At 47.9% G+C, this 23,115-nt stretch overlaps 1 long non-coding RNA gene and 1 other non-coding gene across 2 annotated transcripts; one reads left to right on the top strand and one right to left on the bottom strand.

The window, feature by feature from the left end:
- Positions 1-299: 299 nt before the first annotated feature.
- Positions 300-437, top strand: LOC114811801. The gene has a single exon (XR_003759497.1). It is a non-coding gene; the product is annotated as a small nucleolar RNA SNORA7 (small nucleolar RNA).
- A 9,667-nt stretch (positions 438-10,104) lies between these two features.
- Positions 10,105-15,047, bottom strand: LOC114811341. The gene is made up of 3 exons (XR_003759028.2): positions 15,006-15,047; positions 13,461-13,531; positions 10,105-10,353 (listed from the first exon to the last, which is right to left on the bottom strand). It is a non-coding gene; the product is annotated as an uncharacterized LOC114811341 (long non-coding RNA).
- Between the last annotated feature and the right edge of the window lie 8,068 nt (positions 15,048-23,115).

The following is a 23,115-nucleotide window of genomic DNA, read 5'->3' as shown; positions in this document are numbered from 1 at the left end:
ACCTTTTATCTGCCTTAGGCATGGTAGCTGTGACCCTATGTGACAGTCAGTGATTGGTCCAAGGTAGAACAGGGAGAGAAAGCCATGGCTCGCTCCATGCTCTCCCCCCTGCACAGGCCAGGAATCACCTGCCCTCAAGTAGAGCCCATCAGTGTCTTCGCCATTTTCTTCCTTCTTGTTCGTGGGATTACAAACAGTCACTAACAAGGCAGCTTCTTGTGGGCTCACCAGAATTGACTGTCATATCTACTGCTCTCACCAACTCTCCCAGACGTTTAATGTCCTCCTGACATGCCCACCCCCTCACAGGGTCGCATTTGGAGAGTTTACAGTACTCTACCAGTCTTGACTACAGGAGGGAGAGTCAAGCAGAGGCATATGCATTCCATTCCAAGTTTGAGCAGTGGCTAGTGAGTGGAAGGCAATCTGCTACAAACTCACCTGTGGTGGGCAGCAGCGGCACGGGAGAGAATCGAGAGCTGATACTCAAGTTTACTGTGTGGAAGGAGGGAGTGGTAAACCATTGTGGATCCAGTCCCAGAATGATTGCACATGGAGGTGGGGCATTCTGGGAGAGATGTGTCCATGGCATCGCTAATGGATTGGAGACGACCCATAAGACAAGACAACACATGCCCAAAGGCCCCACCTCCCACATGACCTACCAACTATTTTGTTGACAAATCAGAATCATCAAGCCTGAGTGCCCAAAAAACTCCCCCTTCCTTCCTCTGTATTTTCCCAGTTTCATCCTACCCCCTGTATCTACTGTCTTGTCTTTCCAACCTATTCCTCAAGAGGGGATCTACTGCATGATTTCAAAATCTACCCCTACACTGGTGCCTCCAACCCTATGTCTTCCCATTTAGAAGATGTTCACTCTTCTTCCTGCACTCACTCTCTGACAGCTCCTTCTTTTTTCTCTGAAAACTTGCCCAGAATCCTCCTGTCCTAAAAAAAAAACACCAAAAAAGACCCCAAACCTCTCTGGCCCCCACTGCAATATACAGCTATAACCCTTCTTCCTTATCTCACTACTTCTACTTCCTTTCCTCCAACTCCTTTCTTGATGCTCTACAATCCAATTTCTGCCCCCTTCTCCCCACTGAGCCACCTCTCTCTAAGGTCACCAATGCTCTCCTTCTTGCCCACCTGCTCCTTAAACTCAGTATATCTAAAATTGAACTCTTCCATCCAATCCTTTTTTCCACCTCAATTTCCTATCACTGCTGATAACTATTTTCAGCCCTCAAATCTGCCACCTCAGCATTATCCTTGACTCTTCCCTCTTTTTCAACCCCCACAACCAGTCAGCTGAAAAATTCTAGACATTTTAACAACAACATTTCTAGAATCCACCCTTTCCTCCATTTAAATGGCCAACACACTGGCCAAGCACTTATCATTATCCCTGTTTCACCCTTACATTAGCTACCACACTGATCACCCTGAGTCCATTCTCTTCTGTCTCAGTCCATACTCTGCTACCCAGATGATTTTGGTAAAATGTCATTCTGCATACATCTCCCAACCCCTTGAAAATGACCAGTGGTTGCCCATTGCTCTTTATATCAAGGAGAAACTCCTGACCATCTGTTCTGAGGCACTCAATCAGCTCTCTTCTTCTGTATTCAATCTTTTCTTCCTCTACACCTCAGTTCACATGCTTTATTCCTCTCAATTTAATTTCTCATTAGATTTCTTTCATCTCTCCTGCCATTGACATTTAGTTCACACCCTTCCTGCTGCATGTAGCTCTTTCCCCCTTCACATCCCAAAGACCACGGTCCTTCCCAATTAAAAGACCAAACCAAAAAAAAAGAAGTTACATCTCACAGGAGGCTTCTCTGATTAGCTTCTAATCCCCCCATTGCATATCCCCCCTACTGCCACTTATGCACTTTCATACCACCTAAACAGTAACACCTATATAAATGTTTTTAATATTCTATTTTTTTTACTTGTAATTTATTTTGATGTCTGTCTCCTTGCTTGAGATTAAAAGCTTTTTGAGGACAGGGATTATAACTACTAAATCTCTTGTCTTCTCTCAAGAATTTAGTACAGTGCTCTGCATCCAATAGGTGCTCAATCAGTAATAATTAATAATAATTATACTGGTATTGGTTAAGCACTTACTATCTGCAAAGCACTGTTCTAAGTGCTGGGGTAGATAAAAGGTAATCAGTTTGGACACAGTCTCTGTCCCACATGGAGCTCATAGTCTAGGTGGGAGAGAGTAGGATTAACTGAGGCAAAGAGAGGTAATGTGAGTTGGCCAACGTCATAGGGTAGACAAGAGGTGGAACTAGGATTAGAACCCAGGTCCTCTGGAGTTCAGCAATAGAAAATCTCCTCTCCCACATTCCAGACTGGAACTCTTCAGGGGATGGAACAGCCCTAAAGGTCAGAATCAAGTAGATTACTGAAGTTTTCATTATACATAGCACCTATGTACTGGAGGAGGTGTGTTCCTTGATAGATAACAGTAGGTCAGTTGCCATCCAATAGGCCAGTTTGATGATAGATGCCAAACTTCCTTTGAAAAATTAACCATTTACCACTGACCTGCTGGGATAACGAGACCCTCTCACTAGAGTAACAGGAAATTTGGTAGCAATTCCTGAAGAAATAACACACTAGGATCAGGATTCCCAACAGTTCCTCTTCATTATAGAATCCCATGTAGCCAAGGTGCCTCATCCCTGTATAATCCAGTAAATAAACAAAGTTTCAGGGAAGCCTTGAACCTTTTATATCCTAAGAAACTACCTTTTGGTTAAGCAATCCCTCTATCACATTTCTCCTTTGCAAGCCTCTCAAGCCCCTCTTCTTAGTTTCTCTGCAATGGCAGGCCCTGCCATTGGTCATACAAAAGGTCTTGGTTCCTCTTTTCGATGATAGTGTTTGTGTGAGTAAACCTTTTTAAGAGCAAATTCCTCATTTCAGTGATAGTGTATTTGATAAAAGAGTCTCCAGAGGCCTCTCTTGTGCAGGTTCCCCTTCCAAAATGAAATCAGTTCTATCGGAGTCAATCAATCAATCAATCAATCAATCAATCACTGGTATTTGCTAAGTGTTTACCGTGTACAGATAATTGTACTAAGCACTAGGGAAAGTACAGTGTAATAGAGTTGAGAGAACCATTCCCTGCCCACATGGACTGCATAGTCTAGAGGCAGGGATCACAGACTAGATGGAGGATGCCCAAGTTGGTCTTCCGATGCAGGCTGGGTGCCCTATCTTGTTATTTCTTATTCAACAAGTGATTCACTGTGTGTACAGTAGCTTGCTAGACCACTGTCACTAGTTTCCAGGATTTCTGAAAACTCAGCATACCTTCTTCTACCCCACCTTCTGCTGACCACAGCCCTGCTCTTTGGTCATGTTGCCATCTCAAACCATCCCACTCTCAGCAATGCCCTCTATTAGTCTCTTTCATAGGTTCCTCCTCTGCCTTCCACCCTCTAACTGTGGGGCCTTCAAATTCGGTTCTGGGTCCCCTTCAATTCTCCATCTACACCCACTCACTTGTACAACTCATTTGTTAACATGGCTTCAACTACCACTTCTATGCAGTTGATACCTAAATCTACATCTTCAACCCTGATGACTCTCCCTCTCTCTGTTCTCGCCTTTCCTCCTGCCTCCAAGACATCTCTACTTGGATGTCCTCCCATCACCTCAAGCTTAATATGTCTAAAATTGAATTTAATAATAATAATCATAATAATTGTGATATTTAAGTGTTGACAATGTGCCAGGAACTGTAGGAAGTGCTGGAATGGATGTAAGCAAATCAGATGAACACAGTCCCTTTCCCACATAGGGCTCACTGTCTTCATCTCCATTTTACAGACGAGGTAACTGAGGCACAGAGAAATGAAATGACATGCCCAAGGTGACACAGCAAAGTGATTCCTAGGCCTGGGTTTGGTCAATATGCTATGCTGGATCTCCCCACCCAAACTCTGCCCTCCCCATGACTTTCCCATCACTGTAGATGGCACCATCATCCTTCCTATATCACAAGCTAGTAAACCTAGTCTTTTCCTTGGCTCCTCATTCTCATTCAACCCACATATTCAACCCATCATTAAATTCTGTCAATTCCACCTTCACAATATCGCTAAAATCTGGCCTTTCCTCTCCATTCAAACTGCTACCATATTAATCCAATCACTCATCCTTACCCCACCTTGATTACTGTATCAGCCTCCTTGCTGACATCCCAGCCTCCTGTCTCTCCCTACGCCAGTCAAACTTCACTCTGCTGCCTGGAGGATTTTTCTACAGAATTGTTCAGGACATGTTTCCCCACTCCTTAAGAAACAGCAGTGGTTGCCCATCCACTTCCACAAACAAAAACTCCTCCCCATTGGTTTTAAAGCCCTCAATCACCTTCTCCGCTCTTACTTCACTTCACTACTCTCCTACTACAACCCAACCTGCACACTTCATTCCTCTAATGCTAATCTTCTCACTGTATCTCAGTCTCATCTATCTTGCCACTGACCTCTCACCCATGCCCTACTTCTGGCCTGGAACACCCTTCCTCCTCAAATCCTAAATTACCCTCTCTCCCCGCTCCCCTCGGATCTGTTGGACACCAAGGCTTGAGAAGCCTGTAGCTCTGCTCTTTAGCCACAGCTCTCCATCGCTTCTAATGGACTTAGCCTTGTCCTCATCTTCTGGGCTGCTTGGAGTCTTCTATTGATTCGTCTTATTTGTCTATCGACAGTCCGCGCCGCCCCCATCATTAGATCGTGAAGCCCCTTGAGGGTCAAGGACCATGCTTAATTGCCACACGATCACACAGCAGACAAGCAGCAAGTGTATTTTTTTCCTCAGCCCAGCTTACAGTGCTTCATACACGATGGGTGCTTTATAACATAGTGTTACTACTGCATCAAGGGATGCTGTCACATAGTGATTGGCTCTCATTCAAGCGTGACTCAGTGGAAATAGCCCAGGCTTGGAAGTCAGAGGTTATGGGTTTGAATACCGACTCTGCCCCTTGTCAGCTGTGTGACTGTGAGCAATCACTTAACTTCTCTGTGCCTCAGTTACCTCATCTGTAAAATGGGGATTAACTGTAAGCCTCACGTGGGACAACCTGATGACCCTGTATCTACCCCAACACTTAGAACAGTGCTCTGCAGATAGTAAGCACTTAACAAATACCAACATTATTATTACTCTCTCCCCCTTAAAAGTCTTTTTGAAGGCACATCTCCTCCAAGAGGTCTTCCCTGACTAAGCTCTCCTTTCCTCTTCTCCCTCTCCCTTCTGCATCTCTCTGACTTGCTTCCTTTTTTCATCAGCCCTTCCCAGCCCCAGAACCCTTTTGTACATATCTGAAATTTATATTAATATTTGTTTCCCCAACTACTCTAGACTGTAGGTTCATTGTGGACAGGGAATGTGTCTGTTTATTATCATATTGTACTCTCCCGAGGAGTTAATACCATGCTCTGAACATAGTAAGTGCTCAATAAATACAATAGAATGAATTCAATTTAATTTCAATCGAACCCATCTTTACCCTTTGCAACCCAACTATAGTGCCCCACCTTGTAATCCCCATCTTGATGTGTTCTGTAGCTGCCGTGCTTCATTATGAGTAAAACTCCTTTTCATTCTCATCTTGTTTCTAGGCTTTTCAACCTTCAGCCTCACTTTTACTCTCACGAACTTGGGTTACGCTCCTATGCCTATCATTTTACACATTCTATAATTTGAGCATTTCTTTCCCTTCAAAATGATTTATGCTCTGTCTTTCTCTACAGTGAGAATGTAGCTTCCCACTTGTTTTAGTACATGGCTTTGCACACAGTAGGTGCACAATGAATACTATTGATTGATTGGATGATTGATTCTCCTAGGGCAGTTATTAAGCTTCTAAAGAAAGGGCTAATTGAACTAAAATGCCTTGTTCTTAAGCAGTTAGAATCCTGAATAATTTCCAGTTGAATAAAATAGATATTTAATTGCCCTGGTGACCATTTCCAAACCACTCTAAGAAATGAAAAGGAATAAGCCATAAAAATATAATGAAGCATTATCAGTCAAGCATTCACTATGACACAGAAAAGCTTTTAACACAACAAACACACTCTTTAGGGATTCTAATTTCCATCAGAATTTACTCTTGGAAAGATCTGAGTTAGAAGATTAAAGTATTGCAAGCTGAAAATTTTAAGGATGTTTGACTCAATATCCTAGGAATTTCAGTGAGTAATATGAGTTCAAATCCAAGAACAATTTATTTAGGCAATGCTCCATCAATCAATCAATCAATCAATCAAATAGGAACATTTATTGAGGATCTGCTGTGTGTACAGAATGGTATTAAGCATTTGGGAGAATACAATAGAATAAGAAAACATTACTCCTGCCCTCAAGGATCTTTTCCAGAAGGCAAAATGATTCAAGGCTAGGGGTTGAGGGTACTGTTTTGATAGAGGGACAAAGGGATGAGAGAATTGAGTTTGATGGAGAGGGCAGACTTGATGACATGGATTTCTGAAGCAAGTGAGGGGAAGTTCCAAAGGGAATTCAAGTGGGGAATGGTGGCCTGTGTAAGTGGAGAGGGTGTAGGGATCAGAGGCCTTTATAGAGAAAGATGAAACTTTTGCAGAAAAGGTACATGTGGTTGATATGGAAAGTTAGGAAACTGTGATCAAAGGGAAGTGTGCAGAGATAGTGAGATAGAGTGACTAGTGAGGATGAGAGCCAATGCATTTCCAGTTGATGTGTAGATGATGTGTACGGAGAAGTTGAGGAGACAAAGGAAGTGGGTAGTTGTGGGTTTTTCAGGATCATCCACAGTGTTGAAGTCTCTGAGGATCAGTGTAGGAGACAAGGAGATAAGGATAAGGCTAGAAAGACTTCAAAGTCATTCAGAGAGGCAGAGGCAAGACTGGGGTGTGGTTGAAGACTGTGATTAGTAATTGTAGTGGTTGGAAGAGACTGATGAGATGGTGTCCCAAAGAGAAAACAGTGAGGGATGGAGAAGGTGGGAAGGGGGTGAAAACTGCACTGTGGGAAGAGGAGGACTCCAGCTCTTCCTTCCTTCCCTTATGTTTCAGATCTTCCCCAACCATATCCCAAGAAAACTGGAACTTGATGCTCCTCCTGCTCTCTCCAGCTATGACAGTATATTCCCATGTAGGATCCTGGGCTCTGCCTGCAGTGTGACACCAACACAGCTTGGGTGGATGGCCACCACTACCCTCATTATCAAGCGAGGGGTCATTTGGACAGACATTATCTGCCTGGGGAACATGTTTCTGGAGGGAGATAGGTACTTACTTTGAGTGGCAAATCACTGCCCAGGAAAGAACAGGGTCTTTCAATCAATCAAAGATATTTATTGAATGCTTACCATGTGCCTGTGCAGAGCACTGCATTAAGCCCTTGGGGAAGTATAATACAACCGAGTTGGTATATGTTCCCTGCCTACAGTGAGAAATAATAGAGTATAATGCTAAGAGCTTGGATCAGCATGCTAGCTGTTTGGATAGAGAGGAAAGAGTGGATTTTTGAAATGCTGTGAAGGTAGTACTGACAGAGATTGAATGTGTGGTTGAAAGACAGAGACTGAGAGAGATGAGTCGAGGATATTTCCATGGTTAAGAGCCTGTGCAACATGGAGTATTGTGATGCTATCTGCAGTGATGGGAAAGTCTGGAGGACGATGGGGTGGGGGAAGATGAGGGGTTCTCTTTTGGATATATTGACTATGAGGTGTCAGCAGGACATCCAAGTAGAGTTGTCCTGGAGGCAGGAGAAAAGGAGAGAAGTCACGGTTGGAGATGTAGATTTGAAAATTATCCACATAGAGATGGTAGTTGAAGCCTTGGGGATGAAGTAATTCTTCAAGGGAATGGGTGTAGATGGAGAACAGGAGCCCAGCACTGGACTTTAAGGCACTTGTACAGTTGAGGGTGGGAGGCAGAGGGAGAGCAAGCAAAAGAACTTGAGAAGAAGCTGTCAGAACGATAGAAGGACGAGGAGAGGACAGTGTCAAGGAAACCAGTGTTAGAAGATGTTTCCAGGCAAAGGGAGAGTTCCACAAGTCTCAAAGGCAGCAGAATGGTTGAATGGAATTAAAATGGATGCAGACCACTGGATTTGGTAAGAAGGAAGTCATTGTTGACCTTAAAGAAGGATATTTCCCTAGAATGAAACGGGGCAGAAACTAGATTTTTAGCAGAAGTTAGATCTCTTTTGTGGGCTCCTCCTCTGCCTCCAACTATGCTGTTCCTTAAGGTTCAATTCTGGGTCCCCTTCTATTCTCCATCTACACCTTCTCCCTCAGAGAGCTCATTCACTCACATGACTTCAACTAACACTTCATGTGGGTGATACCCAAATCTACATCACCAGCCCTGATCTCTCTCCCTCTCTACAGTCTCACATTTCCTCCTGCCATTAACATATGTCTACATGTCACCTCAAGCTTAACATGTCCAAAAAACAGAACACCTAATCTTCCCACCCAAACCCTGTTCTCCCCCTCACTTTCCCATCACAGTAGGCAGCACCACCATCCTTCCTGTCTCACAAGCCTTTAACCTTGACATAATCCCTGACTCCTCTCTTTGATTCAATCCACATATTCAAGCCATCATTCAATCCTGTTGGTTCTACCTTCACAACATCGCTAAAATCTGTCCTTTCCTCTCCATCCAAACTGCAACCATGTAAATGAAATCACTTTACCTATTCTGCCTTGATTACTGAATCAGCCTCCTTGCTGACCTCTCTGCCTCCAGTCTCTTCCCACTCCAGTCATGCTTCACTCTGCTGCCCGGATCATATTTCTACAAAATGTTCAGGACATGTTTTCCCACTCCTCAAGAAACTCAAGTGGCTTCACATCAACAAAAATTCCTCACCATTGACTTCAAAACATTAAATCACCTAGCCCTCTCCTACCTCACTTCACTACTTTTCTGCTACAACCCAGCCTGCACACTTGGCTCTTGTAATGTTAACCTTCTCAATGTACCTATATCTTGTCTATCTCATTGTTGATCCTTCACCCATGTCCTGCTTCTTCCTGGAACATTCTCTCTCTTCAAATGCAACAAACAATTTCTCCCCCCACATTCAAAGCCTTATTGAAGGCACATCTCCTCCAAGAGACCTTGCCCTGACTAAGGTCCCCCCCCCGCCCAACTTCTACCACTGTCTTCTACATCACCGTGAATTGCTCCCTTCATTCAACCCCTGCCCAGCCCCAAATCACTTATGTACATATCTGCAATTTATTCATTTATATTAATGTCTATCTCCCCCTCTAGACTGTAAGCTCACTGTGGGCAGGGAAGGTGTCTGCTTATTGTTATATTGTACTCTTCCAAGCACTTAGTACAGTGCTCTGCACACAGTAAGCACTCAATAAATTTAAATGAATGAATGAAAGTATCTACAACTACTCATTTCAAGAGAATGTGCAGTGCAATGAAGCTACACAGGTTGTGCAATTAAGGGTCGGGTACCTTATCGATTTAAAAATATATGAGCAACATAGGTTTTTTCACTAACTCAGATTAGAATCCTCCGTCTGAATTAATGAAGTTTTGTGTAGTAATTTAAGTACTTTCCTTTACACTTCAAATGCAGCTCTCTGTATTTCTCAGATGTAACTTATAAAGAAATATTTTTAAAGTACCAAAGGGTCTTCAATTTTAGTTTTTTTCAAACATGATGAATGGAGTTCAGGTGGTTTGGATGATTTTTACTATGTAGATAAGCATCTATAATTTCAGAAGGTTAAACTGGAATTTATTCTTCTCTTCTGGCACTCCACTTGGCTACCCATATTTTCTATATCTCTACTGTCTATGGAAATTATCAGTGATCTGCACAATAGCTAAATTATTTAGTATGTGGGACTCTGAGTTTGTATGAAAAAATATTTTGTTCTCCATTCCAGATTGCAAATCTGACCAGACTGAGTTAATCACCCCTTGATCAAGCAAGTAGTTGATAAATTAGTCAGTTTTAAAAATCATCTAGACATTCTTTACAGAATCGTATCAAGGGTGCAGTTGTTTCTCCTTTTGGTGGGTAAATCATATATAAAATATTTTTAAATGGTCATATTTTCATAATCCATTTATTTTACAGAGAAATTCAGAATATATTTAGGGAAAAAACTACATGGTTTGGAGCCAGGTGTGCAAAGTTTAAACTCTGCTCAATATCCACACAGCTTGATGAATAATAGAATCATAATCCGGGTTTATTTTTCCCAAGTAGTTCAGGTTACATTCTATTCATTCTCATTAGTCCTCACAACATCCTTTTGACTAAGGTAGGTGACAAGTATCTTTATTTCACCTTAAAAAAGGAAATAAATAAATTGAATTTAGAATTGTCACATAACCAGTGATGTGATCATAATCCAGAGTACCTGTGCCCTGAACTTTATTCAATATTCATGATCCTCTTAGAAAAATGATCAGACAAACCCAAGTATGGTAGATACCTATTGCTTTCTATACAACAATGATCTTTGAAAAATTTCCACCAATATTAGCAAACACATTATAGAAATTGTGGTTGGTATTATGGTAGTTATGGAAAGCAGCATGGCCTAGAAGAAAAAGCACAGAACTGGAAATCTGGGGACCTGGAGTCAAATCCCCAATCCACCTGTCTGCTGTGTAACCTTGGGCAAGTTAGTTACTCTGTGCTTTATTTTCCTAAGTTATATAATGGGGATTAAATATTAGCCTAGTGAGCTCCATGTGGAACAGGGATTGTGTCTGATTTATTATATCAATCCCAGTGCTTGGCATTCATTCATTCATTCATTCATTCATTCATTCAATCGTGTTTATTAAATGCTTACTTTGTACAGAGCACTGTACTAAGCACTTGGGAAAGCACCCCCCCTTCCTGTAACGCCTGCTGGTCAAATCCACATGGCCACTATCCATCAAGCTCTGCTGGCCACTTCTGCATTGTCCCCAATATAAACCATCTGCTGATCATGGCCCATTCGCCCCCATCCTACATCATGTACCAGTCACATCTGCATCTCCTCACTCCTTTAATGTCTGGTGGCCAGGTCCGCATAACTCCAGTCCTTCAACATTTGCAAGGCATGCCCACATTTCCACTGGACTCAGATGGTACTCCCATTGAGGGCCCCAGATTCCCACCCTGGGGCCATGTCACCAACCCCGCCCCCCGAACCTGCTGGTCTCATAACCATGGCTCCAATTGCCCCCTCCTGGGAGTCTTCCTGCACCCCTCTGCCCCCACCCCAACACTCTGTCTCAGGGGGACTGACCAGTTGCCTGTCTTATAATTCTGAACCCCTAAATGCTCCACACAGCTGTCAACCCAAAATGTTCCCTGCAGCTCCAAAACGTAAATGTTACCCACAGACTCAAACAATAAATGCTCCCTAGAGTTAAGAATCCCAAAAGCTCCCAGCAGCCATGAACCCTAATTGCTCCCTGCAGGCATGAGCATTTGACCCCCCCAAAAGCAGCTGGGTATGGCAGCACAGTGCTGAGGGGAGGGGAAGGGAGAGGGGGAGGAGCAGAGGGAAAGGGGTGGGGGGAAATGGGGCTTAGCTGAGGGGAGCTGAAGGGGTGATAGAGGGGCAGCAGAGGGAACAAAGGGACAAGAGTAAGCTCAGTCTGGGAAGGCCTTTTGGAGGAGGTGAGCTCTAGTAGGGCTTTGAAGAGGGGAACAGAATTAGTTTGGCGAAGGTGAGGAGGGAGGGCATTCCAGGACCGCGGAAGGATGTGGCCCAGGGATCGACGGCGGGATAGGCGAGAACGGGGGATGGTGAGGAGGTGGGTGGCAGAGGAGCGGAGCCTGCGGGGTGGGCAGTAGAAAGAGAGAGAGGAGGGGGCAAGGTGATGGAGAGCCTTGTAGCCTAGAGTGAGAAGTTTTTGTTTCGTCTGGAAGTTGATGGGCAACCACTGGAGGTTTTTAAGAAGGGGAGTGACAGGCCCAGTGTGTTTCTGCAGGAAGATGAGCTGGGCAGCGGAATGAAGAATAGACCGTAGCGGGAGAGACGGGAGGAAAGGACATCAGAGAGAAGGAGGACACAATGATCCAGCAGCTTGGCTCAGTGGAAAGTGCCTGGGCTTCGGAGTCAGAGGTCATGGGTTCGACTTCCAGCTCTGCCACTTGTCAGCTGTGTGACTGTGGGCCAGTCACTTAACTTCTCTGTGCCTTAGTTACCTCATCTGTAAAATGGGGATGAAATGTGAGTCTCACGGGGGACATCCTGATTACGCTGTATCTACCCCAGCGCTTAGAACAGTGCTCTGCACATAGTAAGTGCTTAACAAATGCCAACATTGTTAATCCAGCCGGGATATCACGAGAGCCTGTAACGGTAAAATAGCCGTTTGGGTGGAGAGGAAAGGGCGGATCTTGGCGATATTATAAAGGTGAGACTGGCAGGTTTCAGTGACGGATCGGATGTGTGGGGTGAACGACAGAGCCGAGTCAAAGATGACCCTGAGGTTGCAGGCTTGAGAGACGGGAAAGACGGTCGTACCATCCACAGTGATAGCCAAGTCAGGGAGAGGACAGGGTTTGGGAGGGAAGATAAGGAGCTCAGTTTTGGACATGTTCAGTTTTAGGTGGCGGGTTCTCCCCTCGATTGATTCTCCCCTTGGCTGACTCTCCCCTGTCTGTTGTTGGGTAGGGATTGTCTCTACCTTGCCGAATTGTACTTTCCAAGCGCTTAGTACAGTGCTCTGCACACAGTAAGCGCTCAGGAAATACGATTGAATGAATGATTGAAAGAGTGAATGACTGTTCCCATAGAGCAGTCCCATATCTGACCCTCCCCTACCTGACTTGCCCCCTGACTGACTCTCCCTTCATCACCCTTTGAGCAGGACCTCCCCTTTCCTCAGGCTGACTCTCCCCAGGATGTCTGGCAGCTGAGGGCGCCTGGAGGGACAGGGAAGTGCTTAGTACAATGGTATGCACACAGTAAATGCTCAGTAAAGTGTTTACTGGTTGATCGGTTAAAGGGGAGGATCAGCAAGCCGGGCCCCCTCCCTCACTTGGTTTTTCCCTGCCTCCCTCCTGTTTTGATTTGTTTTTCTTATGGTATTTGTTAAGCACTTAATATGTACCAGACACTGTACTAAAAGCTCGGGCAGATACAAGCCAATGAGGTTAGACACAGTCCATATTTCACACAGAGCTCACTGACTTGATCCCCATTTTATAGAAGAGGAAACTGAGGCACAGAGAAGTAAATTGACTTTGTCAAGGTCATCCAGTAGACAGGTGGAAGAGCCAGGATGAGAAGTCATGTTCCTCTGACTCCCAGGCCTGCCTTCTGTCCATCAGGCAACCGCACTTCTCTGTGGTTACTGTGTGTCAATCACTTTACCGAACACCAAGGTAGACGGATGCCCTATAAGTACATTGGGTAAAATCCCTCTCGCACTTGGACTCACCACCTTCCCCATCGGCAAATGTAGAATCTCTGCTGGTTCGGACCTGCCAGGCCCGCACCACGATGGTGGCTCTGGAAAGAAAGAGACCGACCGGTTGGAAAACCTGCCATCAATGGGAACAGGCTGTGGCCCCTCACTCTCAGCCACTTTACTCCCTCCCCAGGTTGCATTGGTTGCCTCCGGGGCCGACACTGTGTCGTTTCGTCGCTTCTGATGCGTGTAACCGGGCCCCTCCCCGCAAATGACACTGTTAAACCGGGAGACCCGAGGGACAAAGGCCGGCCTTGATTCACAGCCAAGAGTGCCTTGCCAGTGCGCAGTACAGTGCTCTGCCCACAGGAAGCACTCCATTGATACCCTCCCCTGCCCAGTCGCTCCTTCACAGGGAACACCGGGCAGGCTTCGGAGGGTGTTCATTCATTCATTCAATAGTATTTATTGAGCGCTTACTATGTGCAGAGCACTGTACTAAGCGCTTGGGATGAACAAGTCGGCAACAGATAGAGACGGTCCCTGCCGTTTGACGGGCTTACAGTCTAATCGGGGGAGACGGACAGACAAGAACAATGGCACTAAACAGCGTCAAAGGGAAGAACATCTCGTAAAAACAATGGCAACTAAATAGAATCAAGGCGATGTACAATTCATTAACAAAATAAATACTTGAAAGTAGCTGTGGGTGCAGGGGGAGGAGGGGGGGAAGGGCGGGGGGAGGGGAAGGTTTGGATGGGAAGGAGGTGGCGGCGCCCTGGACGAGGAGAGGGGGATGAGGGGTGGCGGTGGGACAAGAGGACTGGGATGGGGCATGGGTGGGGAAGAGAGAAGGGGGGAGGGGGTGAAGAGGGGGTTTGGTGGGGGGAAGAGTAGGGGAAGGGGGAAGAGGGGTAGCGCTGGTAAAGTGGGGTTCTAGGGCGGGAGAGAGGAGGGGGGGAGGAGACAGAGGAGAGAGCGGGAAAGAGCTGAGCGAGAGAGGGGAAGGGGAGGATAGGAAGGGGCGGGAGGGGGGAGGGGAGGAGGAGGGACATGGCGAGGCCAGAGAGGTGGGAGGCAGCACTGACAACAATAAACAGTAATAAACGAAATCGGTAATATAGCAACATGATACAATATGATACAATACAGTAGTGCTAATATAGCAACATGATACAGTATGATACAATATAGTCGTGTTAATAAAAGGGGTGATGATCAGGGTCGGGGGTACACTCGATTAAGGGGCGACCTGATCAAATTCAAAGTCTGACGACAATAAACAATAAAAAGCGAGATCGCAAGTATAGCAACATGCTACAGTAAGGCACACTACAATAGTGTTAATAAGCAGGCGATGACCAGGGTCGGGAACGACCCTACTCAATCAGACTCAAAGTCAAGCGGCCAGCGGCCGAGAGAGTCCCAGAGCTCATGACCAAATAACCCTGTGGCGGCGGGGGGGCCCTGAGGTTGTCCGGGGTGGGTGGCGGCCGTAGGCGGCGGCTAACGTAAGGTAACATGGTGAGAACAAGGACGTCGTCGCCCGGGGCGGGGGCGGGAGAGATGAATCACCTCAAGAGGGAAGAGGGAGTGAGGCCTTCCCAAAATGGCCGCCTCAGGCAGAGTGGGGGCTTCCCAAAATGGCCGCCTCGGGCGGAGTGGGGGAGCGGTTGGGGAGCACAATGTCCCCGGGCCCGAGCAGGGGGACACAATGTCCCCCGAGGACACAATGTCCTTGGGGCCGAGAAGGGGAGCACAATGTCCCCAGGATCGAGAAGGGGAGCGCAATGTCCCCGGGCCCGAGCGGCGGGGGGGAGCGGGTGGACTGGAAGCTGGTGGCTGGGGGTCTGTGGGGGCGAAGATCCGTAGTGTCGGAGTTCCCGAGCGGGGGTGCGGAGGTCAGGTTGTGAAAGGCTGAGGCGGGCGCGGGTCCGGACGGTCCGAGGCTCAGCTCCCCGGTGGAGGCGGAGGAAGCGCAGATGAGTCAGCGAGCGGTAGGCGAAGGGGGGATTGTCGGGAATCGGGGCCGGGTGGGCCGAGGCTGCGCCTCAGGGGAGCAGAGATCCCGAGCCCACGAGGTAATGGCTCCAAGGGTCCGGGCGATGACAAGGCTCAGCTTCCCGGGAGAAGGGGGGTGGTCTCGGCGTGGATGAGTCGGCGGTCGGCGGCCAAAAAGCCGCTAAAGTCGGCGGAGGGTGTGGAGCAAGACCCTCTACCAACACGCCAGGGTGAGGACCCCGCCCAAGGCACGTGGTCTCCATTTCCAGACTCGCCGCTCAGGTTACACCCAAACACCGGAGCCCACAAACGCCCCTCAGGAGGGTCAGGGTGAATCACGGAAACTGTGATTAACGCTAAGTCAATTCCCATAGTTTCCACTGAATCAAATCGATCGAGCCTAGTAGTCATACTGTTTCTGGTTCAGCTCTCTCAGACTGACAGGGCCCAACGGAGCTGGGGGGCTGAGAGAGGGAGCTTCGTCACCATGGACACCATTGTTGAGGAAGGAGGCGAGTATGAGGGGAGATATTATGAAAGGGGAGGGACTTGCCACGAGTGGGCGGGACATCACCTGACCTTGGGCTCAGATATGTGGCCAGGGTCAATCGGGCCCACAGGGGACGGGCTAGTGTGTCCAAGGGAGGGGTCGTGGGCCCAGAGTCTGTGTGGGGATTATCGATTTCATGATGTTTCCAGGAGAAGGGGGAGGTCCACAGTGTCGAATGCAGAGATCTAGGAGACTGAGTATAGAATAGAGGCTATTGGATTTGGCAAGGAGGAAATTGTTGGTGACTTCAGAAAGAGCAGGTTCTGTGGAGTGAAGGGGGAGGAAGCCAGATTGTAGGGGGTCACGGGGAGAAATGGAGGAGAGGACGTTGAGACAGCAGTTCTGGACAACTCACTCAAGGAGTTTGGAAAGGAATGGTAGGAGGGAGATACAGCGATAACTGGAGGGAGCCATAGGGTCAAAGGTGTGGATTTTTTAGGATTGGGACACATGGGCATATTTGAAAGCACTGGGGTCGAAAAAACCATTGGAAAGCAAACAGCTGAAGATGGTGGTCAAGCAGGGAAGAAGGGAGGGGCCAAGTGTTTTGACAAGCTGCGAAGGGATGGGGAGGAAGCACAGGTGGAAGGGGTGAATTTTGAGAGGAGACGGGAGATTTCGTTTTGGGATCCTGCTGGGAAATCTGGGAGAGTGGATGAAGGGGCAAAAGAAGCAAAGGACTAGAGATGAGCAGGGGAGATTTTAGGGAGATCACACCTGGTCACCCAGGATCTCCTTGCCAAATCCATTGGCCTTTACTCCTTCCAAATCCTCTTGGACCTCTCAGCTGCTTTAAACACTAAGGATCGCCACCTTCTCCTGGTAACACTATCGAACCTTGGTTTCATGTGCTCTCCTGGTTCTCCTCTTATCGGTCTGCTCATTCCTAGTCTCTTTCACGGGCTCCCTCTCTGCCTCCCACCGCCTTATGGGACCCCTTACGGGTCAGTCTGGGTCCCCATCCATCCTCCATCTTCACCTACTCCCTTGTAGACCATTCTCACTCTCATGGCTTCAATTCCTTTGTCCACAGGGATGATTCCCAAATCTCCCTCTCCAGTCCTGATGTTCCTCCCTTTCTGCTGTCTCGCATTTCCTCCTGTCTTCAGGGCATCACTACCTGGATTCCTGCTGACTCCTCATGATGAACATATGCAAACCAGAATTCCTCATCTTCCCTTACAAACGCTGTCCTCCAGCAGATTTTCCTGTCACCGTAGACAGCATCACCACCCTTCCTGTCTCACGAGCCCATAACCTTGGCAATATCTTCAACTCATCTCTCTCAGTAAACCTATATATTCACTCTGTCACTAAATCCTGTCAGATCAACCTTCACAGCATCACTAAAAATCTGCACTTTCCTCTCCATCCAAACTCTCCCATTGAAGCACATACCCTCTCCTGTCTGGACTCCTGCATCAACCTACTTGTTGAACTTCCTGCCTCCTGTCTCTCTCCACTGCAGTCCAGACTTCACTCTCCTGCCAGAATCATGTCTCTACAAACCATTCAGTCCATGTCTCCCCAATCCTCAAGACCTTCCAGTGGTTGACTGTACCCCTCCGCATCAGACAGAAACCCCTTACCATCAGCTTTAAAGCCCTTCCTCCTACCTCACCTCCCTACTATCCTACTACAGCCAAGGCCACAAACCTTGCTCCTCTAATGCCAACCTACTAATTGCCCCTCGATCTCGTTTATCTTGCCCAAACCTCTTACTCAGGTTCTGCCTCTCATCCGGCAATTCCCTTCCTCTTTATTTCCAATAGATCAGTGCTCTCTCCACCTTCATACACTTACTGAAGGCATATCTCCTCCAAGAGACCTTCTCTGACAAAGCTCTCATATCATCTGCTCCCACTCCCTCCGGCAAGCCCTGACTGCTCCTTTATTCACCAACCTTGCACTTATGTCCAAGTCTCTAAATCATTTATTTATACTGATGTCTGCCTCCCCCTGTAGATTGTAAGCTTGTCATGGGCAGTGAATGTGTCTGCTATATTGTTAACTGGACTTTTCCCAAAGCTTAGTACAGTTTTCTGCATAGGGTAACAGCTCAATAACTACTACCGATTGCCCTTGCCCTTGGATTTGCACTCTACCTTCCTCCCTCCCTCTGCCCCACAGCGCTAGACCGAGGACTTCCTGCTGTGCAGTGCACACCTGTGTCAGGGAGCCTTTTAACATTCCTTATGAGGAGGATCCTCTTTGACTTAGAGAATTTAACTTAGATTCAAATTCAAAACTTAAAGAACAATCCAAAGTAGCTGAAGAACAGGGTTTAATAGTCTTTTTACCACCTGACTGTTGCCTCACCCCAACTGCTCGCCTGTACGTGACACCTGAGTATGATGAGGATGAGAACGAGGAAAATGTTCTAGTCACCATCTTGCTGCCTCTGCTGCTTCCTTATTCCTCCTCCTCCACTTCCCCCATCCATAACTTCACCATCCTCTCCCTCCCATGAGAGTGTCTGGGTCCTCAGACCGGGTAAACATGGAATCCTGGCAATATGTCCGTGAGTCGCCATATATAATTGAAATGAAGGTAGGCTCGTGGGGACAAGGTGCTCCATCTTTTCCCCTAAGAATGGTCTCAAGGGAATAAAAAGAACAAGTGTGGGTCCATGTCCTTTGGACCCCTGGTCATTTTAGGGTCCTGGTGAAGAATGGCCTTGTATAAAGGAAAGGTTAGGAAGGTTTACGAAGGAACTTGCCACTATAATTCAGTGCTACAATCCTGAATGGGCCAATATGAACCAGCTATTACGGCTCATAATTTCTCCTGACATTCGAAAAGAATTATTCGAGGGGTCAAACTGGTCCACAGGACATAGGGCAGATCATACAGACCTTGAATGCGATCGTGAAGAGCTGTTAGGTACAATCATCTTGGTCCGTCAACCTAAAATTGACTTGTCAGAATTTAGTAACTGTAAGCAAGGGAAAGAAGAAAGTCCTGGGCATATATGGAAAGATTAGGCAAAATTTCTGAACAGCATTCAGGTGTACCAGTCACTAAGGCTGTGTGCCCACAAGCCTTGGGGGCCACCACTGTGGAAGGCCTAACTCAGAATCTCCAAGTCCAGCTAAAGTTAATCTCTAATAATAAGCTATGTATGCTGGCAGGCAGAATTCCTTGAGAAATTAGTGGAAGTAGCCAAACACTGTGTCCTCCAACCAGGAACAAAAGAAAGAAGAGTAAGAAGCTAAGTCGTTGACCCTACAGGTTCAGGCCCATCGGCGAGGAGAAAGTCAGGCTCTGAACAGACCCAGCACATGGCCTCATGAGGTGTGCCTTCTGCCCCTGCCTCAGAGAAAATGCTCTAAAGGGCCTTGTTTTTACTGCGCCCAAGAGGGTCATTGGAAGAAGAAATGTCCCTTTAACCCAACAAAATCTAGGAAGATCCCCTTCTCATTTTCCTGGGAGAGTAGCAGCAGGAATGAGGGTACGGGGGGCAGGGCGAGGGACTTTCTATCTTCATCCAAATACCAGTAATACTTACTTCTTGGGGCCAAGCAAGTTCAATCCAACTTAGTGAGACTCTTCCCTTCTTACTCGATACCTGAGTCGGTTCCTCTCCCAGTTGCCCCATTTTCAGGGAGCACTCTCACAACTCCTGGAGCAGCTAATGTTCCTGTAACTGCCGGTGTTACTGAATCAATATAGGGCTAGGAGAGCTGGTAACCCAACCCCCCTTCATCTTTAGTTCAGTAGGACTCTACCTGCTGGGGAAACTCGGTTGCCTGCTACAGTGCACCCCAGAAGGGATTCCTATGGATCTCCACTGCCCTTACCAAGAAATAGCACTTTTCTCTGGGCTACCTATTGAGGTACATTCAGATTGGAGTCCTGTTCCTGATGCTTTACCTCGTTCTCTGTGGTCAAGCCACTCTAAGGAGGTAGGTTCGGCCAACGCCGTGCCCCCTGTAATGGGTAATTTTAGATCTCCAGCAAGCCCCTTCCTCAACTAACCCAGCACCCTATCTCGCCTGAGGAAGAGCAGGGCAGAGCTACAAGACCTCATAGCTGTTAGGCCGATGGCTCTCTGATCATATCTTAGCTGTTTTCAAGGTGCTTCACCTTTCCAGCCCAGCTAAAGCTCGTTCTTTTCTTGAGATGATGGGTTACTGCTGCCAGTGGATCCCATCCTATTATGAAAGGACCAGGCATTGCAGGCCCTCGCTACTTGTCCCCAGGAGCCGATCTCGTGGGCGGCCAAGGCTGAAGTCTCTTTTACATATTCGATGTAGGCCCTCTCTGTCGTCCCTGTTTAAGTATCATCTGATTTTTCTAGGCCAGCCACCCTGTTTTGTGCCGAGGAAAAGACTGTGCTTACCCAGAATCATGGAGAGAGATTTCAACGACCCCTTGGTTATTATAGCGCCATCTTTGACCCAGTGACGGCAGCCTTCCTGCCATGTCTCTGTGCGGTTGCTGCAGCCGCCCGAGCAGTGGAAACCCCTGAGGACTTGGTACTGGGACATCCACTCCAAGTCGCTGTCCCCTATGCCGTAGCGGCACTTCTCTTGTGTTCGCACACCCAGCTCTTTTCTACAGCTAGGCAGATTAACAACGAGATTCGCCTCCTGAACTCCCCCAATTTAACCATCACGTGTTTTTCTACTCTAAACCCCTCCACCCTGTTGCCAACCAAAGAAGAAGCGGGAATCTCATGCTGGTGAGGCTGCCATTAATCCCTTAATAAGACCAAGCCCAGATTTATAGGACCAGCCCTTGCTAAACCCTGACCTCTTGTTTTTCGCTGATGGATCTTGCCTTCAGGATGATCGAGGGCAACACAATCAGGCTATGCTGTCTGCTCTGAGTCTGCTATTCTGTAATCCCAGTTCCTGCCTCCCCCTTATTCTATACAACAGGCTGAGTTAGTTGCTCTCACTTCTGTATGAATTCTGGCCTCCAGACAGAGCCCAATAATCTATACAGACTACTGTATGCCTTTGGGTTTGTGCATCATTTTGGTTCCCCTTGGCAACAATGAGGTTTCCTCACAGCTCTGGGAACCCCTAGACAAAACAGTCCCTTGTTGCAACCTTTTTAAAGGCAATCATGGTCATGCCCATATGGACAAAATTGAGGTGGTGGACTCCATTACGAGGTTCTTGGTTGCACACAGGATAGCGCATCTAACTAGCCAGTATGTCTCAAGGTGCCTAATATGTCATCTACATGATGTAGGGAAAATCACCAAGATTCCCGGCACAGCACACCCAGCCCCTAGGAGGCCCTTTCAACACCCAGTGATCCTCCCATGTCATCCTCAGAGTAAATGCATGATCCTCTGTCCTGGCCTGTAGAGACGACATGCAGGATTCTGGCAGGAATATTTCTGGGATCCATTCACCCTGAAACACAGAGGAGATGAGCGCTCCATTGAAAAACATATTATGAAACTTGTCATTTCCAGGGCTGAGCTTTTTAGGTTTCTGAACAATGTTTAGAGCAGGACCCTCCTTCCAGTCAGAGAGATCTTTGCCATGGGGTAAGGAGGCCTGTCAGGAGGCACCCTCCAACATGGCATTTCTGTTTAGTCCCCTCAGCTTCCATCCCGTCCGGCCCAAAACCAGCTCCTCGGCGGGGGGGGGGTGGGGCAGGGACGTCGCGGAGCCACCGTGATTAGCTGCACTTGACGTGCCAGCCGCGGGAGGCGGGCGGTAGAGGAGTCACCGGATACATGCCTGTGAATGTTGAACTCTCCGAGAATCAGAGTGGGCATGGAAAAGGAGAGAAGGAAGGTGAGAAAGGGGTCAAGGTGGTCAAAGAAGTTGGAGGTGGGACCAGGCGGGCAGTAGATGACAGCTACCAGAATCTGGAGGGGGGTGGTAGAGGCCAATAATGTGGGCTTCAAAGGAGAGGAAGGAGAGGGAAGGGGGAGAGGGGATAGTGCGAAAATGGTATTGGGGAGCGAGAAGGAAGCCGACACCTCCTTTCTCGGTGAGTCTGGGGGGAGTGGTTGGAGGAGAGGCCTCTGCTGGAGAGAGCAGCCGAAGAGATTGAATCATCTGGGGTGAGCCAGCTGGGAGTGAGGGTGATGAGGAGGAGAGAGCAGGACAAGAACAGATCAAGGATGAAAGGGAGTGGGCGTGCCATTGGCCACAATTAGCAGCAGCTGTGGAGGGAGGGAAGGGAGGAGGAAGGGTGCGGGTGTGAGGGGAGGGTTTGGTTGTGAATGAGATGGCTGTGACCTGGGCGGGGAGAAGGGGATGAGGAAGGAAGTGGGAAGGACCCGAGAGGGCGGGTTCAGGGGACCTGGAAGGGGCGGGGCCTAGAGGGGCGTAGCACAGGGGACAAAAAGTGGACATGGAGGGGGTGGAGTTAACTCCACCCTCCCATTGGATTTTTCCTGTCTCACACTCACCCTGTCTCTCCCCTCGTCTGACCCGGCCCCCGTCCGATTCTCTTTCTCTCATCTGAATCTCCCCCGTCTGACTCTCCCCTTCCTGACTCTCTCCTTGTCTAACCTCCCCTATGACTGCCCTCCCCTATGGCTGCCCTCGCACTCTCTCCCCCTGACTCTCCCCCGTCACTCTCCCCCCTCTGCCTCTGTCCTGTCTGATTCACCCCTCATCCGAACCTCCCCTCCTCTGACCTCCCCACGTCGGACTCTCTCTTTGCCTGCATCTCCCCCATCTGACTCTCCCTTGTATGGCTGTCCTAATCTCACTCTCCTCAGTGTGACTCTTCCTCCGGCATTCACCCCCGTTTGACTCTACCCCATCTCCCTCTCCCCTCGTTTGACCCTCCCGCATCTGTCACTCTCTCCCTATCTGTCTCTCCCCTCGTCATCCTCTCCCCTGGGCTGATGGTATTTATTAAGTGCTTACTATCTGCCAAGCATCCTCCCCTCAAGCTGACTATCTCCAGCATCCCTGTCAGCTGAGGGGGCCCGGGGGCCTGGGAAGCGCTTAGTACAGGGCTCAGCACGCAGTAGGCACTCGGGAAATACCTCGCTGGATTAGTTGAAGCGGAGAATTGGGGCGTTGTGCCCTTTCCCTCACTTGCTTTCTCCCTCCCTCCGGCTTCCAGTCCCAAGGCGGCTCCAGGCCTTGTCTCCCCCTCAGACTCACTGCCTTCCCCGCCGGCACATGCAGAAACTCTGCTGGCTACGGA

This window comes from Ornithorhynchus anatinus, chromosome 4 (genome assembly GCF_004115215.2).
Source record: "Ornithorhynchus anatinus isolate Pmale09 chromosome 4, mOrnAna1.pri.v4, whole genome shotgun sequence".
In the NCBI taxonomy this organism is placed as follows: domain Eukaryota; kingdom Metazoa; phylum Chordata; class Mammalia; order Monotremata; family Ornithorhynchidae; genus Ornithorhynchus; species Ornithorhynchus anatinus.
This window is presented reverse-complemented; position numbering and strand designations above follow the sequence as displayed.